The sequence below is a fragment of the Stegodyphus dumicola genome, chromosome 5, assembly GCF_044657685.1.
Source record: "Stegodyphus dumicola isolate Sdum_Otavi_A_Nest chromosome 5, ASM4465768v1".
NCBI lineage: Eukaryota > Metazoa > Arthropoda > Arachnida > Araneae > Eresidae > Stegodyphus > Stegodyphus dumicola.
In genome coordinates this window covers 113,228,543-113,250,789 of record NC_140772.1, presented here as the reverse complement: position 1 = coordinate 113,250,789, position 22,247 = coordinate 113,228,543, and the positions used below count along the sequence as shown (strand labels likewise).

General features: G+C 32.0%; 1 long non-coding RNA gene across 4 annotated transcripts in view; it reads left to right on the top strand.

Moving 5' to 3' along the window:
- LOC118186347 (uncharacterized) overlaps positions 1–22,247 on the top strand; it is a 294,871-nt gene that overhangs the window by 241,588 nt on the left and 31,036 nt on the right. For 2 of the 4 annotated variants that reach the window (XR_015041196.1, XR_015041197.1), the window contains one exon: positions 19,874–19,934. The exons of the other annotated variants lie outside the window; for them this stretch is intronic. This is a non-coding gene — a long non-coding RNA (uncharacterized LOC118186347). The remainder of the gene's footprint in view (positions 1–19,873; positions 19,935–22,247) is intronic. 4 annotated transcript variants of the gene reach the window in all.

Here is a 22,247-nt window from a genome sequence, read left to right as displayed (position 1 = left end):
ATATTGAAATTTCCATATAGTATATAGGCAGTTGTCAATTTCTAATTTCGATATCTGCTTCAGATGAAGAGTACATATTTATAAGATGTAAAGCAATCAAAGATAATTTTAGAATAGTTAATGCTAAAAAGCGTTTTTATTACTTTATGCTTCCGAATATGAATTTGCGTTTGCGTTTTATAAGGCGCAGTTTCAACATCCTTTATAGAAGCGTTTTATATGCAACATCCGATTTTAGACATATGAAGTAGTTTTGAGATACAATTAACTCTTATTTTCTACTTTTAACGTGCATTAGATGCCTTATAGTTTTTTTAGCCTAATCGGAAAATAAGTGAAATCGTAAGATAAAATATATTTGAAAATGAAATATATTTGAAAAATATCTTTAATTATTTCTTAATTTATGCGTGTGCTAATTTATATGTAAAAATATAAAATGCATAAGGCATTTTATATTTTGACTGCTGTTAACCAAGCAGAGAAATTAGCTAGCAAGTAAACTTATTCATATATATTAACCTGATAGTCTATGAAGCTCGTATAGTATCATGGTTAGTAGATTGGCGTGGCACGTGGAAGAACCTGTGTTTGATTCCTGATATGACCATAATGAATTTTTCCAGACGTCTTATTTCTAACCTTCTAATGTCCCCATGGCACATTATCTGTAATTATAGTTGATAATTCGTCATTAAGCTAAGATTGACAGACTGAAAATCGTTTCTTTTGCGAGTGGAATTTTGGGGAGGGAAGTGAGGCACTTTTGCCATATGCTGTATCGATTGTCAAATCTGACTTGAAAATCGAAGATCCTGTATTTCACCCCAAAAGCATACTTTATTTCCAAATATTTCTCATTCGTGAACTCCGGGTTTGCATAATGTATAACTTCAAGGGAACGAACATTAATTTTTATCATTTTGAATCCTAATCTGTACCTAAATTTCTGATCATTCTGTACCTAAATTTGACTGTAACTGTTAAAATCTGTTCCAATCAATAAATTTTTAAGACCTTGCTTTAAGTGCAGTGAAAATGGCTGTTAAAAACATAGATTAGTCGCTTTTGAAATTTTTTATTCATTTAGAGAAGGCTCTTTAAAATCATCAAATGTTGGTCTTCCCATTTGATTAAAATCTCTACTTATATCCTCCCTATTACCACTTATAGTCATTTTCTTGTACTCTTCAAGTATTAAATAATGGAAGTGCCTTGACATTTTGGCACGATCACCAAGCTATTAAGACAGCCGAGTATGAACTAACGAGCACTTGGAAAATCGCCAATCGGGGAAAGAGATAACAGGCTGCAGGTGTAATCCTTTACAGGTACGGAAATAATTTCCGAATTCATCTTCACTTGGAGGTCGACGGGCGTTCAAAAGCCCACATTTGCAACTAAAAGTCTGTCATCTCTGTGTTTTGTTTTAAGGATGTTTTGTTTATTTAGTCTTTCTTTCGCGGTACTGTAGGTGTCAATTATGGCTATGTGTGTTAGGTCGCTGTTTTCTAATTTTGTAATTTGTATTATGTGATTTTATCCTATGGATTGAGTATTCGTTTACGAACGTTTTTATGTACAGTGTCCAATACATTGCTAGCTTTGAATACGTATTTAATTATGTTAATTTTAATCACTTCTTGAAACGTCGCCAAAATGCTTGAACCTGTACAATTAGTTGAAACTTGTCAGTACTTCAGGAAAATGTCAGCTCGATTCAGAAACTTGTGATTATTTTTATTTTGCAATAAGAATAATGAAAAAATATTCTATTTAAATATGGAGGAGTGCGACAAATTTTATTTTGTCGTTCAAGAATCAGATAACAGTTACATCGATGGAGAACTCTCTCTAGCCTAGGCTTTCGTTTCCATATGTCAACGTCATGAGCCCCCCTTTTAAGCATTGACTTTAGTATGAAGTAGAACCCACCAGCGTCTTAATAAGGGCGCTAAATATTAGAAATTTTACAGTATTGTCCAACTGAAACGTTTGAAAATTTCTTTTAGGCGTCCTTTCCAAGTAAGATCCTTCGCATGTTGTGCATGTTCATTTAACCAATCAACCGATAAATATGAAGATGTGCGGAATAAAATAACCTTCAGCTAAGATTTTTTTTAACTATGGGAGATCGTGGGTTTGAGCGCCACCACGCACCTATGTTTTCAAAATTTACATATATTCTTGACTTCATAAATATTTAACTTCTAGCAGCTTAATTTTCAAAAGATGTCTTAATATTCTTGACTTCCTAAATTTTGAACTATTAAAAGCCTTTTATTGACCGAATATGTTACCGTTATTGGAGTGCAGTAATAACACTTTATAAACACATAATAGTCGAGGCATATTGTGCATCGTGTGTATTTTGCATATATTTTTAATATGAATTAATATAAAAAGGAAATAATAGTAAAAAAGTATTTAAGAGCGTAAAATGTATTTGCGTTGATGTATTGTATTTATCGATACTTAAGTCAATTTTTTTATCGGTACTACATTTGTGTTCTTTTGAATGGTATTATATGTATTACTAATATTAAGAATGAAAAGATTTGTTTGTATGTACTTGTGTATTTGTATAGTTGTTTGTATGGTAGTAAATGACCAAATAAAGAAGTAGCTACATATATTTTTCTAAAGTTTCTTCATTTTTTACATTATTTTTAAAGCTTGCAATTCATTTGGAAATCTTTTAAGCTGTCGCAAATTTCCAGAAAAATTTCAACATATTATTGAAGTCAAATCTGTTTATAAATGAAAAAGGTTCAGCTCAAAACCTCCTTGTTGAGGATTCATAAGTATTTTAGTTATTTATTTATTGTTTGTTTAAAAGACATTTCCTCTGGAGTTGGTTTTTTAAGCTTTTTTCCCCCTTTCAAGTGATGAAATGTCTTATTATTAGTATGATTATTAAGTATATGCATAATTTAAGTGAAATATAATCCTCCATCCGTAAACATCTGAATATCGCAGTTGGTATGAACTAAACGAAACTACTAGATCGCAGACAATGCATTATTATTGGTAAAGGAAAAAAATAGTCTTCCACATTTTTTCAGACTTAAAGTTACAATATTTTCAAGAAGACATAACTTGAAACAAGTCTCATAAATTTGATTCCGCATGCATAGAGAAGAGTTAGAATTCCAACTTATCCGGCACGATTTTTCTTCGGAGGGGAAAAGGGAGCGGGAATCCTTCGAATTTATATACAGATAGATAGATGTATATCACTGCAACTGTGAGCTTTCAAATCCCGCCTTCTCTTCCTCAAACCACTTCGAGAAACGTTGTGCGTGGTAACAAACAACGTTGGGGCAGACCGTCGAAAAGGCACGTACGCAAGGTAAGCATCCCATACATTTCCCCAAGAATAAATAAAACAGAAAGCTTTGACATTCGGAAATTTTAGCAAGCTGAATGTAACGTCGATGTATAGTTATCGATTCGGCCCCATAGGTGACGCTGACGGTGGTAGTTATTTTTCTGTGTCGTCGGTTTCTTGACTGCCGTTTCGAAACATGCGTTTTCTTTCTTGCTGTCGTTCTTTTCTACTGGTTCGCCTCCTCATTCAAAATGATATGATAGAGTTACGGTTTTGCTTTTTGCTTTTCTTCTTATCGTTCCCTCGAAGCTAAGGATCCTACCGTCTGCTTTGCAAATTTAATCTGTCCTTTGGAAAGGTGGCGACAGATAAAACGGGTAGTGCGGTTTGCTTTTTCGTTCTTGCACGTCTTGATGGTTAGCTTATTGTATGGGCGTGGAATGATGCTAGAATCGTGAAGGATGGTCTTGTAGCGTTTATTTCTGTGACGAGCAGCTTCCGTTTCCTGAATTTATGCATGGATGTTTCATATTCATCGAACATCTAACCTTTAAAAGGAGAGGTTGTTATCTTGAAAATACGGTAAGTTTAACTCAGATACAGATATTACACTTATTTTAATGTCATATATTTTTTCGTATCCATTAGGTTATCTACAATGGTAGGTTATGTTTTAAATAAAATGGCTTCTAAGAAATTCTACTATTTTGTGCAAGAATATTTTCCCCGAGAAAAAAGGATTCATTAGAATTCTTAAAAATTTAATATTAATAGTTTAAAGCTGATTTATAAATTTTACTTCCACTACATACGGGAATGACAGCGTGAATGAACATGAACGGGCAACATGAATTATATACAATTCATAATTAAATCTATTTTAGTACGATAAGTCTTACGAACGGTACGGTTGGATAACTCTCACGAACTGATTACCTAATATGCAACAGCCAAAACGTAAACTCATGAGCTCAAAGATTTCCCTCTCATAACAGATACAAGAAGCGGAGTTTTCTGAAAGTTTTCTGAAAGTTAAATTTCAGCCGATGCCAGTCTTTCTACCTTAACTTAATAGTTGCTCCTATTTAACGCCTGTATATTCTGGTAGAAGCAGACAAAACGGTAGAAATACAGGACATATTTTTTAATGCCAGAAATTTATGTGGTCAAGTCTCATGAATTAATAGTTGCAGCCTTTCTTCATAAAGATATTTTTTATTCTTTTCATGTAACTTTTCCAGTAGAAATATATGCATATCTCTCAAGATCCTGTCCATTTTGAAAATTTCTGTACTGCTTTGCGGATTTACTTACTTCGCTTATTCCGAATGCTGTGTAAACATACATATATATATATATATCAAGCAAAGCAGTAATTATAATTTTTAAAAAACTAATTTTGGTCTAGAAAACATCTTGCGCAATATGCTGTATATATATATATATGTGTGTGTGTGTGTGTGTGTGTGAATTATGGAGAAATGACGCATGTTTTGGTCAAATGAAAAATGTGAAGACAGCTCAAAAGTTTTTCTCACGAATAGCGTGTATAGCCATTCTTTTTAATGTAGTTTTGATCTTACCAGATATAACGAGAGAAGCAGGCTTGAAATCACAAGGCGGAAACAGCCGCTTAGAATATTGCGGATGGAAGCACTGATTCACTTTCAGTTCAAATCAGACAAGAATTTGGTGTTGCGTTTTCTGAAAGTTGTGTTTCAAAACCAAAATTCTTCATTAACTCTTAAACATGATCAGACTATCATTTTCGGCACCCTAAGTGATGAGTGTAGGTGGCGCTTTGTGTAAATTAAGCATTATTGATAACTAGAAGCCAAATACTTTTTTTATTTAGTTGCCACTTGTGAGAGTAACGTAGCTGGTGCCTTGTCATTTCAAGCGGATGCTCATATCTCCTGTGCGTGAAGCCGATCCTACAAGTATAGGATACCATCATTATAGGAGGATCTTCCTCACATATTAGAAAGACGTCCGCTTCCTGAAAAGCGGAACACGTGTTTACTTCAAGATTTTGAGAAAATTTACTAGACAGTGCTGAATTCGACCAAATCAAAACATATAATCGTTACAGTAAAGTTCGTGTAACAAATAGGTGAATGAATTTCACAGTTTAAATACAATTTTCAGATCCACATTATCAGGTATATCTATTATCCAGATGGAAATGTACCAACAGAAGATTTTACGGATCAAAAATTTTAGAAAAATAGTTAAAATGTATATACTTTGTATATTTGTAATTTTAAAGGAATTCGGCGTCCTTTTTGAAAAACATTTCAATTTTTTTTCTCTAATTGTATTAAAATAGACCTTCATTTTATTTGTTTCATACTTAGTATACGTATAATATATTTTTCTAAAAGTGAATAAATAAATAATTTCATTTTTGAGAAATTCATGGGATTTGTTGTTCTACATATCATTAAACTAAATGTTAATTGTTTGAATAAATTCTAGTCATCTTTAGTATACAGTTTAGCTTTAATTTGTGCAACATGTTTCTGTTTTGAAATTTCAGACAGTACACTAACGCATCCAAAATGTAAAATTTATATTTAAAAAATTTGCATTTAGTTAACTGAAGGAAACGATGACAACCGTTTGCAAATTAAAGCCAAAATTTCACTTAACTATTTTAAAAAATTAGCATTTTAGTATCGTTATTTTTCAGAATTTCACAATAGTAATGTAGTTGTGAGTATTTAATTTTTGTACAAAACTACTGACAAACTTTGTACAAAAATTACTGACGTTTTTCCCCTAGCTTTTTTATAATTTTTTAAAAATGGATTCCGTTTAATTTATTAGCATCCTTGCCGATTCCGGTACGTTTATAAAACGTGTGTTTATATGCCTAAACATACACGTCCGTCATATATAAAATTCATTATATTCCGTGTACGATTTAGAGTGGAAACTATGCACATGCACTTTTCAATTAAAAATTGAAAATTTTTACTTCTGCCTTTTTTTTTAATTACGCTCCACAGAGTTTTATACATTTTTGTGCATGATTGCCTGTTTCTACTTCCTTGTAGGAAGTAAAGGAAGTATCGCAATCACGAAAAATTTGGGGTGTCATATTTCAACGAAAATATCCATTTCGACCGCTCTCGAAACTAGTACTTGAAGGATGTTTTTGCGTGATACCTGTACAAACGGACCGAATAAAGGACTTTTTTTTTTTTTTTTTTTTTTTTTTTTTCAAAACGTATTATAAAATGAGTTTAAAATTGATTCAGATGAGATTTTTTTAACAATACAATGTTGAAATTTTGTATGGGGGACTGCTATATAATGTAATTGTGTACCTTTCTTTTTTGTTGCAAGCGGCTGCACCAATCATTTATATATATATATATATTCTCACTCTGTTGCTTGGCTAGATAAGCTTAGTTTTTTTTAAATATATATATTGTACATTTTTTGCTTTAGAGCATCCAATTACATGTTTTTTATGTTCCGGTTAAGATTTTCATGCCATTAGTTAATCTGCATGCAATAGCTGTAGAATTATCTGCAATTTAAAACTTCATGTCGCGAGTTCAGCTTTTTGTTTATATTTGAAACAGTAGAATAGTGAATTAGTCAGTTTCTGCACTATCAGTGTCTTTTGCCGAGTGGGACCAAAAGTAAACTTTCAGTTGTGTGCATCAAAAAATCTATCTTCTTCCCAGCTGGCCGAATGGCTTGTTGCTGCGTAGAAACTGTCATTTTAATTGTAATTTTTTTTACAACTTTTAATGAAGATGTTCTGAGTTTTTATGTATTTTGTTTTCTCGCGAAGTGAGAACTGAATTAATTGAATAAAAAATGTATCTCTAATGAAATTCGAGGAAATAAGTTTCAGTGAAATGAAGCAAAAAGTGTGTATATAGACAGTACAAGGAAGTAATGAGGTGACGAAATCAGATTTTTTTATTTTATACAGAAAGAAGTAAACAGTCAAAATGTTCTTCTTTGCATAAAATAAACTTCTCTGGGAAACTAAATCGCTTTCAGAATAAATTATGCCGAGTTTCTTGAAAATAAGGTAAGTATAGTACTTTAGCAAATAAATGAACCAGTTAACATACTTAGTCAGCTTTAAGCGAGGTAAATATATAGATCAACTCTTAAAAAGCAAAAAATAAATAAATAAATAAAGCTCTATCGCATTCCGAGTGTCAGTCGTGTATTGGTGCCATTTCCGAGTGTATTGAAATTCCGAGGGCTTTATTATATATTTTTAGGGGTTTCTTCCACAATGTTTGGGAGGGAGAGAGAGAGGGCTGCGATTGTTGCTTTTTTTTAGTCGTATCTATCGTTCCTTGAGTCTTGCTATGATTGATGTCTAGAATGTAGCTCCAGGGGAAGTTTTGTTGAGCATTAAATCCTTTCCGCCTGCCGATCGGATGTTTATTTTATTATTTTTCCTCTGATAATGGGTGGAAAACTGTGTAATCTTCGCCGACGTGCCCCGATATAGGAACGGTATCTTGTAAGAAAAATGTGATAGAAGAAATATATGTATGTTTTTTTTCCCTTCTCTGCTTTCTAACACCAAATGTTATTATTATATAAATAAATTCTGAAGTATATCTGTAACGCAGCCGTAATATACCTGCATTCGTTTACTTCAGTTTAGGTGCTATTTTATTATCATTTTTGCTTATTTTTTGCAGGATTTTGTAGAAACTTTATTAGTAACGCATTGCCTTTATAATTGCGCGCTTCTTACATGTTCTGTGTGTTAAGTTTCTCATTTATCCATTGTAAGAAATATGTTGTAATACATGTATTTTAGTAATTCATTGTTCATAATATCTGAAATACTGAATCTGAAATATCTGAAATACTTCAGAATATCTGAAAGTCATAATCTGAAAACGTTTTTAGTGCATGTGAATGTTTATGAACGTTTCGATTGGCCATAATGCCAATTCTTAAAGTCGTGTAGTTTTCGTTTACCGTCTGAGCTGATTACTTTTCGTTATGCATTTCATTCGTCAATTCTGAATGGATGAAGCCTCTCTAGCTTAAAGTTTTATAGTTTTACAAGCTAAGTTTGTATGTGACCTGTGTGTAATACGCCATAACATTTCGTATTGTTTATATGATGACATACATCCGCTGCATGAACATAATTGCTAATGCTCCATCTGCCGTAATTTTTCAAAAACTAATTACATTATTATAATAGATAGATATAATGGATAATTTTCCAAGGAAAATGAAAAGTTTTCTTAATAATCTAGAAAAGTTCTGTTGAATATGCGGAAAACAATGATAACTAAAATTCAGCCTACCTTCTTTTTAGCATTCCCTATGCATCTGCAAATGCGCAACCATGTTTGCCGATGAACGTTAACGTGAAATATAATTTAAGTTTTGCATCAAATTTAGGGTTTGGAAATATCAAATTTAGGGTCTGGATATTACAAATTCATTTGTTTATATTATATGTATATTATATAAACTTTGGGGTGCTTTGATTGAAAAAAATGTAAACAGGAAATCGTGACGTAAAGACAAACACAATAAATAATTAATTATTTTCTTGTTTTAATATTTAAAAATGCTCAAATATATAAAAGATTTAGTTGAATTGGTTTAGTCGACTGAAAAATTTGCAAACTCATCTAATAGGTTAAAAAATTTCAAATCTTGGTATTTTTAATAAGGATGTAACTCTACTACTGAAAGAATTTTCATTAACAATTTTGCTTGGACTATTTTGATTTTAGCTTATTTATTTTCTTTTTTCCGAATATCTTTTGTTAAAACGAAAATTCTGATTTATGTTTTTATAGTATGAAGTATAGTAAAACTGAAAGATTTCCTATGGCTAATTTGGCTAATAAGCTCTATTAGAACCTTAGGATGAACTTCCTAAGGTTATAAAGCGATCTTTATTTAGCCTTAATTCTTCATAAAATTTTCTTTTATTAAGAAATATGTCTTGTGTTAAGCGAATTTTACTGTTCTTTGGAAATTATGCGCGTTACATAATAGCTGGCCTTGCTTTTTCTCGTCATGTTAGCGAAGACTAGCGAATTGTGCGGTTTTATGAAATTGATGACTAGGCTATTTCAAATACAAAAAATGCCGATTAACACAGTTGCCATATTAAATGACTTAAAATCATAAAATTTTATCTGTCAGTTGTGAAAAGCGTTGCTAATCCTTTTGTGCAGATGTCTAAGCTTTCATACCATGAAAGAAACGAATGGAGAAATCGTAGTTGTGGTGATTTGGGCTACCTGAATATAGCTCAAATGTAATATAAACAGTTTCAGGAAGGGAAAATAAATTTAAAAGAAAAAGAACAACCTTGTGTGACCTGTTGTTCACCTTGTGCGACCACACTGAAAATATGACAACAGATTGCGACTATTTATGAGCTTGCTCGTATCTTCTAACAGCTAAGTAACATACTTGAATTGTTTAATTACTGCTGTTTTGTGTTTTCTTCCACTGACGAAACATCCGCAGCGAATTAACTGTAAGTTAGACATCGTTTGAAAACAAGCGGCCCAGAACTGTATAACATAAGGAAGCAATGGAACGGATGCTTATTCGATGGAGTCACATAAGCGTAGTAAACATCTTTTATATCTTAATAATTACAAAGAGTTTTACAATTTGAAACTTTTTCTCTCGAGTAACTCTTACGTATTCAGTTTCCATCTATTCTCGAACCCGAACTTCCATTCGAATCAACTTCGAAGAATTCATGCTTCAAGCTGCTGCAGAGGTTCTTTCCTTTACATACTAAAAAATATGAATGTTTTCATTGCAGTCTGTGTTTTCACATGATTTTAAAAAAACTATCAAATGAGGTAACGTCTTGGTTTTGTGGGGAATCCAGGAATTGGGTCCATTTAACCCACACTGTTATTTTAGACGGTCAGTATTATACATATTGTGCCACAATGTTTCCAACTTATGGTAGAAATTCGTCCTAGTATATGAATGACAGTTTGATTATTCTGTGTTTTTGTATTAAATGGAACAACAACAACAATAAAAATAAATAAACAATGCTACGATTTATAGCTATATGATGGAGCTAGCACAGTAGCATGGAAGTGAGTTATTAATTTTCAGATACCATATATACCTGTATACTAATATTAAATACACTGCATCCGTTTCTACAAGTTTTTCCTATTAATGTAATTATGAATTGTTATTTAATATGTATTACATTTTTCACCTGCGTGTTGAGAACTTTTGTTAAAACTGAACATTTGATATGTATTCTCACCATGTTAAAAATAAATACCATTTTCTTTTTTAAATCAAGTAAGACAAAATTTGACTCTTAATTATGATAAAGGAAAAATATTTATGTATAAATATGATTGGAATTTCAAATGAGGATCTGAAGAATAATCATCGAGCTGTAGTTTTATTTTATTTACTCTTTGCTCACTGTTCCAAAAGTATTAATCCATTGGTAATGCAAATGAGACCGTTTTAATTATCTGTGTTATTGTAACAAGAAAGTTAATTAACTGAATCCTTAAAATAGAGTAACTGTAGCTAAATATTTGAACTCGGTGATGTCCACCTTCTGTTATTCTTTTGCAAATATTTCAAGTAAATAAAGCGATTTACTTCCTTTGGAGAGAAATATGCAAGTGACCCGTAAATATGCTTTTTACTGGCAACTGTGTTTTATTTTCGTAGCTTTGTTCCTATTAACATTTCTTATTTATGGGATTCGAGAACGGCTCCATTTGTGCTAAAAACAACAAGGTGAATCTGATCTAATGAACAGAGTTGTTGATTTATCAAAACACTTTCATTCAAATTCAGTATGCCACTCTCTGCTCTAAATGCATGACTTCTTACTCGGCTGATACCTGGTTAGCTTTAATGTTTGATGGCTGAACTATTCCATATACAGAATTAAATGTAAAGACCCACAAATACGTGAATAATAAATAACATATTTTTGAAATAAATAATAAATATAATCAATAATAGATTGTTACATAATCTGTTCGCTGCATCAATTAAAAATATAAATTATAACTTATTTTATTATTATATAATAAGTTTTCCGAGTCACTGACTATGATACCTGTAGGCAAATTTGGGAAAAATGGTACAACTAATCCAATACTTATATATGTATTTATATATTTTATGACTTAAATATATTTTGTCTTCATAATTATTTACGAAAGTATTTTAATAAGAGTTTTGCAGAAGCAAAATTGAAATGTTTTTAGCACTTTATAGATCAGAAGCGCATATGTTAATTGCTTATTATTAGACATACAGGCATATTTAATTAACTATTGAACAAGAATATCAAATTAAAACTAATAACGCACAATTATGTTACATGATGTTCATCAGGTTATTAGGCATAATATTTAAAGAAAAATTTAAGAGAAATTTTGTGAGAGAGGGATGGAGGAAAAAAAGAATTAATCAACCATTGGGTTTTTCAGTAGTATGTATTCCTTTTATAGTGCTCTTTATAATAAGAATTTGTTCCAGTTCTTGTCAACATTGTTCTATGCAAGACATTATGTACTCTATTACTGTATACATTGTAGATAGATGCACAATAAGTAAGATAATTTCAAAAAACAGAAAGTATGTTTTAAATAAAATAATTTTTACGACTTTAAAACAAGTATATATTAAGCGGATCAAAATAGGTGAAATAATTTTGGGAACTAACGAAAGAGAGATTTTAAACAGAGGTTGGGCAAAACAGAGATTTTAGAAGCATATAATTTCTTTAACGAATGAACGTAATGATATAATTTTGAACATGAATGGATGAAAGATATTGAAAACAGAGAGCCCATAATCTTTTTCAATCTAGTCATGTTGCATTTTAAGACACTTCAATAAATAATATTTAACTATTAGAAAATTTATTATTAAGCTAAATTTATTATTCAGATACTTGCAATAAGAGATATTTATTTATTTAAGAATAATAAGAAATATTTATCTTCATGCATAAAGCCAATCGATGAAAGTTTTCCGTTTATTTTAATTTCAGCTTCAATCAAGAAACTTTTGTATTACATCATGTGGACTCTTTCAGCTATAATTTAAAAAAGGAAATGTTGAAATCGGTTAAAAAAAGCTAAACAAAGAAGATCCAATGATCCGAATTTTTCGAATGCCCCGAAACTTGTGATTTAATCATAACTGGTGTCAACTTTTAACGTTGCTGAAGTAATAGTACATTAAAAAGACAACAGGAGTGAAATATGCGCAATCCCATATTGAGTCCATTCTATGTATTTGTTGAAATACGAGCAATATGGAATATAATTTCAACGCTATTTTAAATCTAAGGAAGCCTTTATTTCTTCTTGCTTTAACTTATTTTAATTACTTAACACATAATTTCTAAAGCTCTCGTATTAATCTTTAATAGCAGTTAGACGAACCACAAACTCGCTCCTATAAACGCGATAGAAAACAGTCTTGTCTTAGGAATACGTGACAGGTTGATATTAAGCTGTCAAGTGCACCATAGACAAAGCTTGATATATAGCTGTCAAACGCCACTTTCCATTAGCGGAACAAGAGTAATCTTTATGAAAAATTGCTGATGACAGTTGCTTTATATTCCTTGTCTTGTCGTATATGCTGGACTGTCTCAAAGACAATGTTGAAAACGGTTTTTTTAGCCCAAAAGGGACGTTAATCCCGAAAGGAATATTACACTTGAAACGGCATTTTGCATTGAATCATTATAAACAGCGTGTCACTTTTTAAATTGTTGCCACCCAATATTTTCGGCCTGTAATATATGTAAAGGAATTAAATGATGAAGAATCTGGATGAACGTATACATATGTCTCGCATTGTGAAATCAACGGTACCTAGAGCCATCCAATTTTGATTAACGTAGTCTCCCACTCGAACATGGCCAGCTGGAAGCTCGAATTTTGAATTTCGAATTTTTTTCATTATATGTTTCATATTTTGGAAAATTTTTGATTAACAAACTCAATGACTTCGCAACGAGTAGTTGCAACAATGTATAGAAAAAAACATTTTTATCTCCAACGCGCGAGACTGTCTATCGGAAATTCGACTGTCTATCGGAAATTCAGAAGATACACTGTTTTAAAATATTCTTCGATTTAGCTGTTGAATCGAATTTTATGTGACGAGTAGTAGTGAATCGATTTTTATGTGACTCCCAAGAATGTGATATTCTATAAAGAAAGTAAACACACTAAATGTTAATAATAAAAAGACAAAGTGTTTTGTGAAGCCATGTTAGTAAGAAAACTGAACTTGATATGATAAACTGGGAACAGATTGAAAGAAAAACTGAAAAATATATACCAACACTTTTAAAATTGCATCGGGAATTCTGAACATATACTGTTGTGCTGCTTTTCAAATTTTTGTCATTTTTCTGTTGAATTGTATGTGGCATAAGTGCGAAGCAATTGATGCTTAATAATAAAGCTAAAAAGACCAAAAAAGGGGACTAGTAGGACTGAATATAACAGTAAATATAGACAGCGAGCTTAAAAGAACCTTAATAAACCCCATTAAAATCTGAAACCTTTCAGATTTGTTTTAATGGCGGGCCCTACCCATTTTAGGTTTTTGAAGACACCTATCGTTGCCTTATATTGAAGGGACAGACAATTTATATCCATGCCTTCTCCGGAATTCGGGCCCGGGCCCTTCTGTGCGATCCATAGTGAGAGAGTCGCTAACCACTTTACCGTCTAGACGACATGCTGAAAATGTAAGATTTCGTGTCCTACTTGTAGTGTTTAAACATCGGTTTTTTTTTTGTAAAAAAACGATTTAAATTTTATGATCTTTCTGTACTTGTTTCTTCAAGAATGAATTATTCGCAATGAGAGTTTTTGAATGCATACTGAATTTGGTTTCGTAATATTTTAACGTTTCTGTATGCTGTTTTGTTTTCCCATTATCTTTGGTGCTGAAGTTATTAAATAATTAGGAAATGCTTAGGATTAGCTTTAATGTGCGAATTTTGTTAGTTGTTTTGATTTAATCTGTTAAATCGGAATCGTGATCATTTTAATTTGAAAATAAAAGAGAGTTTGGAAATGTTACTAAGTACTACGCTGTTGTGTATATTTATGTAAGTACGTCATTTATGAATAGAGGTTACGAAATGGTGCTACTTGTTGTAAAACCTCACATTACTTATAAGTACAGAAATTGCTTAAATGCTTGCAATGTATAAAAAGACAAAATTATTATTTATTTGAAATGACAGAACCTGTTTGATGCTTGAAAATAGTATTCTTATATGTGTCATATAATAAGGTAGTAGAAAATAATGATGATGATTTATTATACTATTATTTTTCATTTTAGAATGTCATGTAATTATTTTACACATTGGGATAATCCGTGAACATGTAAAATAATATTTTTAATACGTAGTCGGAATATTGCACATAAGTGTTGTGTCTTCTAATCACAACACTTATGTGCAATGTTCTGACTTATTATTGCACATAAGTGTTGTGTCTTGGTTACTGCACTTTTGTTAGTTGGGACGGTTACCGTTATATTTTATAACAAGCTTTCCATGTGTCCATATATTGATTAAAAAGAAATTGGCGTATGTAAAAGATGAATTTGTTTTAGAGTTTAAAAATATTGTTATAATTATTTCAATTCATTTCCTAATAGGATCGAAATGATTTTGTAATTACCTAGAAATGATTTTTTGATTGAAGTAAAATAATCTTAACAAGCATCGAAATGATTTTATGATGGAAAAAAAATCACCGAACAATATAATATTGATTAACACTTAATATTGTAAATTTTTGTAACTTTATAAAATAGACAGCAACACTTGCTTTTTCACGATGGGGACGACGATTTAAACTCCTATCTTATTTATTTTAATTGCTAAATTTGTAGTAGAGTTCTATATTTCTTACAAATAGTTATTTTAATTTGTTAGCAGTTTCTGTCTTTTCTGATTTCCCTCCCGTTCCCTTGCCAGTCTGTAAATCAGTTAGGGTAAACTAGAGTGTATTTCAACAAAGCATGGTTTCGCTATTGAGAGCGCACGTTGTTAATTTTACCAGCTGTTGAACTTTGAATCCGGACTTTGCATTTTTGGCGCGAAATTATTATCTTGCCGATATCGGTTTTTGAGTCAACCTGCTAGGTTAAGTCGAATTGTGTAGTTTAGCACTACTATTTACCTTTGAATTTACCTGTTACATTATCTTTTAAAGTTCCTCAGCGCAAGTAGCTGGTGACTGTGTAAGTCCGTGCCGTCTGTAAAATATTGTGTTCAATAAAAGTCTTTTACACCCCTCCCCCTCCATCTTTAAGTCTTTGAGAAAAGTCGCAACTTAGACTTTTAAGTAGATGTAGTTACAGTATATATTAACAAAGAAGACTAGGTCCAACAAATTAATTAAAATAATTATCTTCGTTTATTTTATAAGGTATTTCTCTTGTCTTCTTAGCATGTCTTCGTGGTGTAGTGGTCAGCACACTCGACGCGTATTCGAGAGACCCGTGGTTCGAGTCCCGGCAAAAATGTTGCTCATTTTTCATTTCCTCTGCTTACAAAAAAATCCTAATGACTCTACAATGTCAGTACTTAGATTCAGTATGTGAAGCAAAAATATCATACTGTTAAAGTATAGTTAATTATTACAATGCAATGGCATCATCATTATTATTATTACAATCCCATTAGCGGCATTTAATCAAACCACCGTTATCAGGGAATGTCCGTTAAATAGGAGTGCATAAGTCTCCTGCTTCAAGGATCCAGGCATTCAGGAATTGTCCATTAATGTGGAGCGTCTTTTGTTTCGACAGTGCTGTACATATGGATGTTAATTGACTTTCCAGTCATTAAAACAGAACCTTGTTGACAGTTTGATTTGATATTCTTTCCCATATAATTAGATATTCTTTCCCATATAATATATTACTTTCCATTATATTAATAGTAGGTACATTTTATGTAGTTTGCTTTGGTAGTATGGCAAGGAGTTTATTGAGAGGACAGGCGTCACGTAGCGAAAGTATGAATCACGTCCTTCAATATTGATCTGATTGCGTTTCTTATCAATTTCCCAAGCAAAATTAGCGTAATTTCCGCTGCTATGTATTTCTAAGGTAATAGTCATCACAGTCGTAAGGCAACGTTTTTATCATTTATAACGGTTGCCTTCAACTAATTTCGGGAACTTGCATCGATGCTTAGTATGAAAAAAACTTCACGAATTATTTTTATCATTAAATCTTGAAGATAAATGCTCCTTTTATGAAATGACATTACGAAAAATATAGCTATATGCATGCGCTAAAGAATTCTTAATATTTAAACTCTTCTTTTTCTCCGCTTAGTTTGAATGGGTAAAAAAAATTATTTAAGAAGTTATTTCCTGGAATGCTATAAAATGAATAAAAAGTACTTGAAACTTGTTAGTCTGGGGCGAAACGCGTTAAATAGCTCATTAAATAGAAGATTTTAAATGTCGACTTTGTGAATACTTCGCCAACTTGACGCGTAAATGAGGTTTCCCGGGCAATTTAACGGAAGAGGGAGAAGGGAGGAAAAAAATTCTGAAATAAAAATTAACTACAGTTAATATTCCGCAAATAAAGGAAAAGGAATATAAGACGTTTTAATTTTCCGACGCCTCCTCGCTAACTTCCTCCTAATGCGTTAGATGGTGATTTCTTTTCTTGATTGCCAAGGGAGAAACATATCAGAAAATATTCTCTAAGTCGCCTCTTATCTCTTTCAACTTCTCAATTTTTCTTTCTACTTCTCCTCAATGCAGTATTTTACTTTCTTTCAAATAAAATGTCTGCTGCCTCTTTTCTGAAGAAAGTGCAGTTTTGTTATTGCGAAGGCCAACATGATTTTGTCAATAGTGTGTCTGCTGCCCCGTGTGTTTGCATTTTTAGTGAAACTTAAAAAGCTAATGCATTTGTGATAATTTGGCAGTTTGGATGTTGAATATTTCTAAGTGTTGGTTTTATTTTGCTTTTCCTTTTTAAGTGTCTTTTCTCATTCTATCAGCCGTTGTTAGTGGACTTTTGTTTATCTTAAATCTCTCTGCCTTTTTTTGAAATGCATAACTTCATTATTCTTTCGTTTATTCAGTATAAAATATCTGTCTACGTCACTATTCGTATTTTACATAAATCTCTGTTTTGCATGTGATTTGTATAAATAAATAACTTTTTTAATGGTATCACATCACTTCACGCTATGAAATTTCAAATGGTTATAGAAACATTGTATAATGCGCAAATAAGGAGTTTAATTAATATCATAACATTAGGCTATTAGCCATGCCATTTTATGCCGGAAATATTTTATATTTTAATAGCAAAGTAATTTGATGCAAATACAAAGGAGTTTGACATTAAAAATTCATAACTGTAGTAATGGTCTAAATAATTATTAAAATTTGCAGCTATTGAAAATTATCAATATTTTTAAGGGATTGATTTTGCCCCTTTATTTTTAACTCTTTGATACTTTGCAAGATATATAATTGTTTACAAAAAATTATTACGTAGAAGCTGCTTGACATCTATAGACACACAAGCATATATATGCATATATATATTAATGAAGTACCTTTTCACCTATGATGATATTTACTAGTAAAAACGTCCAAAAATTGTTCTCTTTTTTATTATTCTATTGAATTTCCTCAATGCAAAATTACAAAGATTTTTCCTGACTCGCAGGTTGTCACGCAAATAATCAACAGTCGGCCTGTAACTTAATAACGGGATACCATTTCTTCCTACGCTCATCTTAAAAGGTACAAAAGGGTTAAAATTAACAGGTAATTCGATGTTATCTCAGGAGTTTACTGTAGACAGTGTTCAAATTTTATCCTATTAGTTGACAAATGAATATATCACTTCTTCAGTGAGTAACATGCGAGGGGATCAAGAGAAGCTTTCTTTGAGAAAAATTAGGGGTATATTCGATTTCTTAAATACAAAACTTAGTCAGAAAATAGTTGTAGAAGTTGGTAATTTTGGGATGCATTTGAATGATTTGTGTAGTCAAAACCATTATGACGCCAATATATATGAGGGAAAACACTGGAGCATAAAGACGTTTATTGTATTTAAGCAGGGCCGGCGCCAGAGCTGGTACAACCGATGGAACTCGTTGCACTGGGTGCCAGAATTTAGGGAAACAAAAATTTTAGAATTATGTGCCAACAAAATTTAGGGACGGCGAAATTTTTAGAATTTAGGGAACGCACTGGTTACAGATTAATTGCGTCAAAATTTTTAGAATTTATGGAAGCACCGGGCAGCAGAATTTAGGACCCTCAAAGATTGCACCGGGCTTCAAAATGCCTAGCGCTGTCCCGGGATTTAACGCACGCTCTTACCACTTTTTGAAGTTAAGGCTAAATAAGAAATAAAACTAAATGTACCTAGATAATTCCCTCCTTTTTTTCTTTACTCTCCCGTGTGTTACAGAAGTTGTATATTTTTTAATGTGTGTATTATTATCACCATCAACAGATAGATGGATGTTATGAAGAATGTTTCTTCCAAATTTCTGCCAAAGAAAATTTTAAATACAATCTAGTAAAGCGTATTAAAACAATAGCGCTGATTAAATATCAGTTTTTTATGTTGAAGTATTTTATATTCTTTAGTTGCTATAAAAAATAAAGAGAATGCGAAAAGAACGCATTGCTGTCAACAAAAATTGAAGTTCATCATTCACTAAAATTTATACTGTACATGTAGTATACGCAGGCTAATTAAAAAATATCAAAAAATAAATAAATAAATAAAATGCCTTTACATTGTCAAAAATGTAAAGGCTGGTAGACAAACTAAGGAAATTTTGTAATGAAATATGTGCGCCGAAATGGCGTTTTGGAGTGGTACAAGGTTGCTTATAAGCGGTAAATAAAAACGCAGCAACTGCTCAGAAGGGTACTGGGGAATCTTTCTCTATACCTTCTTTAAATAGCTTTCCGCTTAGACAGATAGCCCTAGTGTGCTGTACAAAAATCATATAAACCAATTAAACTAGTCCATTGCGCTAGGCTACAATCTAAATCTAATGGACCTTCCGCAATTTTGACGGTCTTCGAAATTTGTCACTGAAGGCCAACACCGGGAATGAACACCGATAATGGGATACGGCTAAGTTGACCTTACTGTGCTTTTTAAGGCTTTTTAATGGTGATTTTAAAGAAAACTTAAAGATGACCATCAAAAAGACACAATGGAAAACATATTGCAGGGGAAAAAAAACAAATATTTGCTAAGGATGAAAAATCTCTAACTGGACGTTTTCATAAAGTATAAAATCCCAGGATGTACAGCAAAATCTAGCTTAATCGGCAGAGTGAAATAAAATAATATGAAATGAGAAAATTTGTAAGTAGTCATTTGTAACATTTTTAGATTGTTTTTGGAAGTAAATATAGTGTACTGTTACAACAAAATTATATGTTATAAAACGCAGAAGGTACGTGACTTCTGAATTTTTAATTTTACCCTTTTTTCCAGGTATATTAAACCCTATTTATGGTGCAGATTTCATTCTTTGCAAGCGTCCACATCCCTTCAGGTAACGAAATTATTCTGAATACATAGATGTTTCTCGAGTTGACATGTAATACCTTGTATCCAGAGTTGCAGCGAGATTGAAATGTTTCGAATGACACAATAACGAGACTAATCAGTTCGAAATGGCGCTGTCTCAGTAAATTCCTCAAATGCAATGAAATAGCAATTAATGTTATCAAGATATGAACATTAATCAAGAGATACGAAACGAGAGCTCTGTTTGCTATTCGAGAGATAATGATTGCCATCAGTAGTATGGTTTAGTGCATGAAAAGTAACTGCTTGATATTCTGCATGGTAAAAAATAAAACCCAAAAGTAATCCTAACGTGAGAAGTTTAGTTCAGCTTGGCAGTATTTTGCTATTATAAATGATATGAAAGAACTAATGTTATAAATGTGTAATTTTTTTCCTGGTATATATGATACGAACGAATACCAATTTCAAGGGTTAATGCTGTAAATTCGACCGTGTTCAGAAACCCGTAGATAAAATAGCAAGCTTAACTGATGTGACCCATGCGTGGAAAAGAAATAGCAGAGAGCTAGTTCAAAGAACATTTCATCACAAAGTCTTTTAACTTCCTAATTATTCGGTCAAAAGTAGCTCGTTAAATTTGTATTTTATGTAAGATATAACAAAAATGCGATGGCTGCTTTAAGAATAATTGGCTACCTCAAGTTAAGGATTCTAGACTTATGTTTTCCCCTCTAAATTCATATATTCTCTCAAATTACTGCGCATTAAAATATCACATATATGTCAGAACTATGTAAGATTGAGTTCAAAAGGAAGAGAAATTTTGATTAATCTAGCTGAGGAAAAAGTTGTATAGTGGGGAACATTTAAGATGCCTTAAAAGTAAAAGTGAAAATTTATAGTAGTCAATACGGGAAAAGCATTGAAATTAAAGAAGCTGCGAAAAAATAATAAATTAATCACCCCTATCTACTGTTTCAAACAGAACTTGATAAAGGGCAAATATTTAAAACGTTAACTCAAGCTGATTAATGAGCGCTGAATATCTTGTTTAGTTCCTCTCGATACTGTAAGACTCTAAACATTTGTAAACTAATTTCCTTTTATAACCAAAACTAACATAAGTAAAAGACTCACTTGGCCTTTTTAAATAGTTTTAATTAACAAAACACAAATAAGATAAAACATTACAATTAAAGGCGTTATAATTACACATTTAAGTTACAAATTAAATCTCGGGGAACAACATCTCGGGGAAACAGCACGCAAAGTTCATGACTTCCGCACATCGACTGAAGGCTAGAGTCTTTATTTGGCTGGTATTTATTCCGGCGCCCGCTAGGTGGCGCTCGTTGAGCCGTGGGGTTACACTTTTAGAAGAATTACTTCTCGGTAGTCTTACATTGTTGAAGAGCTTTCTCGGCATGTTACCCTCACTGTTTGAATTAAAATTACAGTTGTAAAAATCTGAAAGATTTCAGATTTTAAATTACTTTCAAAGGGACGTTTTTTGTGTTACCTTTATTTATTAAATATCGTGTTCTTCGCACTTAAACCATAAAATTGAGTTCAATAGCAATGTCGCAAAATAATTTTAAAATGAACCTATCTTTAGAATTTCCGATACACAGTTCTGCACGTTGGAGATAAAAAGGCTTTTTTTTTCCCGTAGAGTTTTGCCATTGCTCGCTTTTAAATCGTTGAGTTTGTTACTCAAAAATTCGTTCAAGTTTTACAAAATATGTGTGTATTTAATTATGGCAAAGCACACTAGGGCTATCTGCCTAAGGGGAGGGATGCCTTTCGTGGAGGACTTTCTAAGGGAAACTGGCTCGTATACTCGTTACACATGGGGAAAACGACGAGAACGCCCATGCAGCCAGCCCGTTCGCGGGATTCGAACCTCGGACCGAACTAGCAGTGTTCAGCGACTTTACCGCTCGGCCGCTGGTGGGCCTTACAAAATATGAAAACGATAATAAAACAAATTTCAAATTTCGTCTTCCACATGCCCATATTCGTAGGAGGATTACGTCATTCAAAATTCGATGGCTTTATGTACCGTTGTTTTATCACAATGCTAGAAATATACATACATTTATGCAGATTTTTCATTATTTAATTTCTTCAAATATAATGCAGGACTCCTAATATTTGATAGCAACAGTTTGAAAAGTGGAACGGACATTTATAGTGATTCAACTCAAAATCGCAAAACGAATAAAATAGTCCTTCAGGGACAATGTCCCTTTGGACTTAAAAAAAAAAAAAAAAAAAAAAAAAAAAACTTATTATAAAGTAAAATGTGCAAAATAGACAAAGTAAAATTAAAACA